Below are 6,529 nucleotides of genomic sequence, written 5' to 3'. Positions count from 1 at the left end.
CATCCCAGAATTCCCTAGTGACTGAAAATGATATATTAGCACATATTAGTGGTCTTGCTGTGCTTTACTTATGCACCGCTTAAATTCCATTTAAATCTGATACTCTTTAATTAGGTGCACAAACAGGCAGGTAAGTCCACCAAGCAGATGCTACTGACATTTTCAATGTTGAGCGCTGGATGACAACAACAAGCAGAGGTGGCTATACTGCTGTGTGTCAACAATTTAAAAGCAGCTCCACAAATGTCACCATCTCTCAGCACCTAATAAACAGTTCAGGAGGATGTTGTTGAAGATGCCAAAAGCTGTTTTAAATCTAGAGTGTCTCACAGGAGTCAAATGCACAGCTTGCACTCAAAATGCATCTCCCACCTTGCAGATGGATAAGAGAGGTAGACCATGACTGCCAGACAACACAGGGCTTTGCACAAGGAGGCTGGGGACACAGGGACAAAAAGAGATGGTACATGAGTGACACCAAGCCTAACTGGGAGAGAAGCACTGGAAGAACTGTCAGTTTTGGGTGTTACAAAATGATTTAGCAGGCTTGCCTGATGGAGCCGGGCAAGGCAGCGGCTCTACAGTCTGAAGCCCAGGTTCCCCCTCTCCTCCCCTTAAATAAGCAACATTCTGCTCTGCCGGTTGGCCTCTAGAACTCCCTTTCCATCAGGCACCACTTCAGTAAGTGAATCACACTGTCCAGGAGCTCTCTTGGAAGCACAGGCAACATGATGCTGCCTAATCAAGGGCAGAAACTTCCACCAGGCAGCAGAACACCAGCAGGCTCCTCTGCCCATTTCAGAAATATCTCAGCCCCTAGCTATCCAGTTAAAGTACATTGGGAGATTCAAGACTATGCCCATGGGAGGCACAGAGAACGAAGGCTGCTTAGCCCCTCAGTTTAGCACGTGTGCATTGATAGAGACCTCTTAGCAAGAAAAGAGCTGTATCATCGTAAGATGAGGGTATGATTAGTTTTATTGATGTGTGGGTTAGAAGAAATGAATTGGTGCTAAGTGCTCTGAGACAAAACACTACGATGTGTTTCCAAAGGGAACTTGGGAAAATAAACTTTACAAAACAACAGGCGAGGTTAATATGAATTGGGAGTTGGAGGCTGAATATAACATTTGATGCTTTTATGTTTGAATCAAGTCCAAACTTTGATTATCACATTGATCAGTTGATTAAAATTAGTCACCTGAAACCTGGTATTATGTGCTGTGCAGGACATCAGAAGATATTGTTTAAGCCAAGAAGCATAAAAGGTTATTGCATCTCATATCTTCATTCCATGCTTATGCTGTGGTGATGTCACTTATAAAAATAGCAGGAATGCCACATTTGAACAGAGAAAGTGTTATGTATGACTGCAAATGTTGTTGGCTTATTATGGGTCATTGGAGATTAACATTTTGAAAACTGCAGACATGTAGAAGATATGGAGTATGATATATGGAGTCAGAGAACAAGTCTGTTCTTGCAAGATTTCAAACTCAATTATGCAGACACAAGAAGTTTAGATAAACTTTTCAGATTATATCAAATGAACTTTTGGTTCCTTATCTGAACTGACCCTCTGAAGGCATTTGGGATTATTCTGAATGCTGTTGTTATTGCTGGAAATAACAGCAAGTTAAAAATTTAGTTTTGACTTTTGCATTTCTCCAGTCTGGTTTGCCGGACTGTTCAAGAGGAGGGACAGATTCCAATCTCTTTGCCCATTTTCATCAACATTTCATTATATCTAGCTGACCACAATGAATAGGTGCTCTCCAGTGCAAAGAAATCACAATTTGAGCCTTTAGAGTTACATTAGAAGATTTGTGAATTGAATTATGAAAGATTTTGCTTGTTTTTTCAAGAGAATATATTAAGAAAAAAAATATCCTCCCACAAGACTTCAGTTTCAGAGGGATGATAGACTTGCTTCATGGCTTTGTTAGTTTCTGTCCCATACAGTTCAGGAACTTCACATATCTCTGTGCTATAACAGAATAGCACCTGGTCAGTCCTGGAAATCATTAGGTCAAGATGGACTTTCCATTTGCAGACTCCATCTCCTAACCTGCATCTGCTGCTGTAAGGTCACTCCTCAGTTACTGAATTGTGCCTAGAGGTGGGGTTTTTTGTGAGACTGGGGAGAAAGAAGTGGTTGCTGGATATCGTCTTTCTCCCAGACACTTCCCCTTCTCTGCACTTCCAACCCTGCACTAGTGGGAGGTCACAACAGGGCTGGGGCAGTGGTGACACCAGTCACCCCTCAGTGGGAAGGACGAGGGCTTCTGATGTAAGCTGCAAGCTTGAGGCTTCAAGGAGAGCTGGGACTGCCAAAGGGGAGGACTCAGGCAATGGGCAATGGGCAGGAGGAGAGAGGTCTGATGCAGAATGGAGTGGGAAAACTACTGAGAAAGAAGGGGATGCAGGTGAGACTTTCTAGAAAGTAAAGGTTTAGGGACAGCAAGGTTGAAGGATTTATCAGTGCAGGGCCACCTTCCTGCTCAGCTGATGCTTTCTGCTAAGGCTGACAGGGCAAGAACCATGCATGCACAGCTGCCAGGCACACATCCTCTTTTTCTGTTTTTAGAAACGCATGATTTTGGGACCAGCACTGTGCTGCTGTGGCTGTGCTGCACTCAGGCATAGGGTCTCAACACGGCACTGCTCTGCAGCTCCTGTGGAGCTTCACGGTCTTGATGGAAACTTTCCTTCTGAAGACCTCAGGCCACACTTTACAGCTGCTTCCTATTCAGCACATAAAAGACCCTCATATCAAATCTTGATCCTGAAACAGTTCCTAATATTGACATAAGCAGAGATTTATAGTCTTAAACTGTACAGGTTCTTCCTCAGCTTCACCATTCAACAAGATTCACTACGGCCCTTTCTAACCAGGGTGGCTTGGCTGTTTTCTCTCTTGACAAATGGTGCAAAACAACTGCTCAATTGTACTGAAGTTTTCCAAAAGAGGGGAGGACACACTGCCTGCCACTGAGATCATGCATTAAAAAAAATTCTCATTACCAAAGTAAGTTATCCAAAAAGTACAGGACACAAAAAAGTAAATGACTGAATTCTATAGATCTGCAAACTGTGGTAAACTACAGACAGACCATATGGGTGAATTTACAAAATCAGTGCTAATACCCATTTGACAACAATACAAAAATTCTCCAATGTTGAAGTTCAAATGAGTAACCAAATTTCACAAGGGAGGCCTATATGTAATACAGATACTAATGCACATATATGTGGTGACCCTTCACAGGATGGTAATTTACCATCAGCATGATGGCCATTCATTTGGCTGTCTCAACAATAACAAACCACTCTGGGCTAGTTATTGAACTATAGTTCAGAAATGGAAATAAGCTCAGTCTCAGAAAGCTCATGATTATCTGAACCCTCCTATTTAACCACAAGAGCAATTTTTTAGCCTCCAGAAGCCAATGCATGTAGAAATCTACTTGAAATCTACAGGGGAGAAATATTTGCACTTCAGCACCTAAAATTTAGAGTGGATTCACACAACATTTAGAAATGCCTGTACTGTCAACACTCTGCCATGTGCTAATGCCACTGTGTTCATAGTGTTCACAGGTTACAGATCTAGGTGTCAGCAACTAAACATAAACCTAACATATGATGCTGCATTATTTACCGTAACCAGTGCTGCACAGAAAATCATGACCCTCAGCTGCAATTGCACCTGCTGCTCTCATTTGAATAAAAATGATATCTTGTCATTACTACCTAGCAGAATAAAAAAAGAAAGTAAAACTTGCTTGTCTTAAGAGGAAGGGGAGAAAAAACAAAAGTAATCTCACAGGAGAAGTTTAACAAGTTCTCACATGTCAGCTGCCAGTTTGTGTGTGCTGGCACAGCTCGTGCCATGTAGCCCTGGTTCACAAGAGGCAGCTTCCCAGCACAGTGTTGCAGGGTCATGCTTGCAGTGCACCAGACAGCACTGGACACTGTAGCTAGGAGGCTGCTGGTGAAAGAGGATCTCTACAGGTAGCCGCCAGCTGTGTTTCTCTAATATCGATACAGGCAGGGTTTGGGGTTGGTTAATATCAGAATGTTTAAGAATGTAAATTCCCTTCCTGACTTGTGACTGTAATGAGAAATTCCCATCAGTACCTCAAGCTGAGAATCATTCAGTTGTGAACAGCCAGTAAGTCATTGCCCAGACAGCTAAAATAAATCAGAATATCTATTTCCCAGAAATTTGAAGTAACTCTATTTGTTTTGATGGCAAAATACACACAATAGAATTAATTTCAAGTAATATTTTTTACCTTCTCTGTAGAAATCTGATATTGGAAAGGCTCATGAATGGAAACATATCAAGATTGTCATTGCCTTTCAAAGAGAAAAGAAGTGGGTGCTGAAACAAGCTGAAAGAGAGTGGCCATCTGTAAAGAGGCGAATGAATGTGTGACTTTTAACCCTGAAGTCCAGCCGGGTGCTTGGGATATCCTGATAGCAGTGAGAAACTTTTCCCTCATTTACTCAGACAGACGAGATCTCTGGCAGGTGCAAAGGGACACAGTGGAAGAACATTGAAGGATATACTGTCCTTCAGGATGGCTGAAGGACATTTTGCTCTTCTAATCCTTTTCCAGTGTGGTTGCTTCTCCAAGATGACCTCTGCCAGGAAAATCCAGAATAGCCATTTCTTCCACCCGCTCCCTTCTTCCTGATTACAGAAGAGACAAGGTATCTTTAAGAGACTACACCTTTATCTTTCACACACTTCCTGAGTCCTGCACAGAGCTTGCCTCAGCTAAAACCAAGGGCCTGGCCATCGCCAGGGAAACAAACTGCTGGAGACCATCAGATGGACACAGCCCTGCTGCTCCTTAATTCTCTTAACCCATCAGCCCTTTGTCTTCTCCCCAGCTGCCCTGCTCTCCAAGTGGCATGTCCCTCCTTGGGATCATGATTCAGCTTTGTTGGTGCTAATGAGAAGAAGCCTTGAACTGGGTCAGCTGGTCATATACAGACACTGGCAGCAGCACTGATGGTGGGAGTCTTTCCATGTGAGAAACAAAGACTGGCGCTTTCCTTCCAGAAGTGAACACTGGGCAGATGGTGGAGCCCCTTGTTTTCAACCTCTGTAGAGGTACAATTAAATTTACTTTCTATCTCTTTGAGAAACCTTATACCTAAAGGCATTTTTTCAGGAATAAAACCTCTTTCACTAACTTCAGGGACAATCAATTACAACCCCTGAATGAGGGCATATCTCTCAATTAGAAGTTTTATTTTGGGGGGAATCCCACCAAAGCCCAGCAGAACCAGATGGAGCTTTGCATAAGGGCTCCCACCATGCAGGACATTCATAACAGCTATCTGATACCAAAGTGAGGTTTTCAGGGCAGAAACTACAGGAAGATGTAGAACATTTAGCCTGTTCTCAGACAGTAATCAGTAACTGGTTCAAGAAACTTCCTCCTTGTGGTCTAGCTTACTGTGCAGTGGTGCCTCAGCTAGCCGGCCATCTGAACTGTCTAAACTACAGGCTCCTCAGGTATGTATTCAATACGCTGTAGCTACCGCTACAAGCAATTTCAAACAGTACACAGCCTTTAAAAGCCCATACAGAGCTGAAACAGCATGGAAATCTGCAAGCGGAAGGTGCCTGCTGACTTAGGAGACCAGCCAAAAGGAAGACTGCCAGGAAGTACCTTAATTTCTGACAATAGCAGGTTCTAAAGCACTTAGTGTTTTTAACAGTTTCCAATTAACTCAGAAGTGGCTGACAGTGAAACCATAACGCAGAAATCTGAAGCACTTTGTATGAAAGTGAACAACGTATGGTTGAAAAGAAGCAGGTGCCAGGAGAAAGTGGAGAGACCAAACAGCTCAAAACTGTCCTTAAGTTGAGGTCAGGGTTGCTAGAATGAGCAGCAACCTCGCTGGGCACTGCTCACTGTGTGTTGGGCCCATGTGCCCCAAACCACCCTGCTGTGTCACACTGCTGGACTTTGAGCAGGCAGGGGTGATGGTGGAGGAGGGCTGGCTTGGGAAGGACTCCTGCCCAAGCTATCCCCTAGCATGCATGTGGTGGGTGCTGACACTGGCTTGGTGGGCACCTGCCTTTGTGGAAAGCTCATGTCAAGGGGACATCTCAGCCTTGATGGCGCCTGCTCCAAGCACTGCTGTGGGCTGCTCTCCTAGGGCTGCTCCACACTGGGCCGCAGGTGCTATACCTCCATGCAGAGAGCTGGGTCAGGGAGCCAAAAGATTTCACTCCCCTCAAATCTGGTTACTGGCTAACTTTGTAGCTGACGTGGCCTAAATGACCAGATGGCTCAAAATACGCAAAGACTCATTTTAGAATCTGGAATCAGCTTTCAGCATTTTCCTGTTCAGAAAGCAAATCTAATCCAGTCTGAGGCCAGTGAATGATACCCCGACATTACAGAGGATCCCATATTAGAGGCAAAGAGCAAGCAGGGAAAAATATGCAAAATCAAAGGCAGACTTCACGATATCGTGAATAATACGTGAATTTGCAGACACT

Source organism: Strix aluco, chromosome 2 (genome assembly GCF_031877795.1).
Source record: "Strix aluco isolate bStrAlu1 chromosome 2, bStrAlu1.hap1, whole genome shotgun sequence".
NCBI lineage: Eukaryota > Metazoa > Chordata > Aves > Strigiformes > Strigidae > Strix > Strix aluco.
This window is presented reverse-complemented; position numbering follows the sequence as displayed.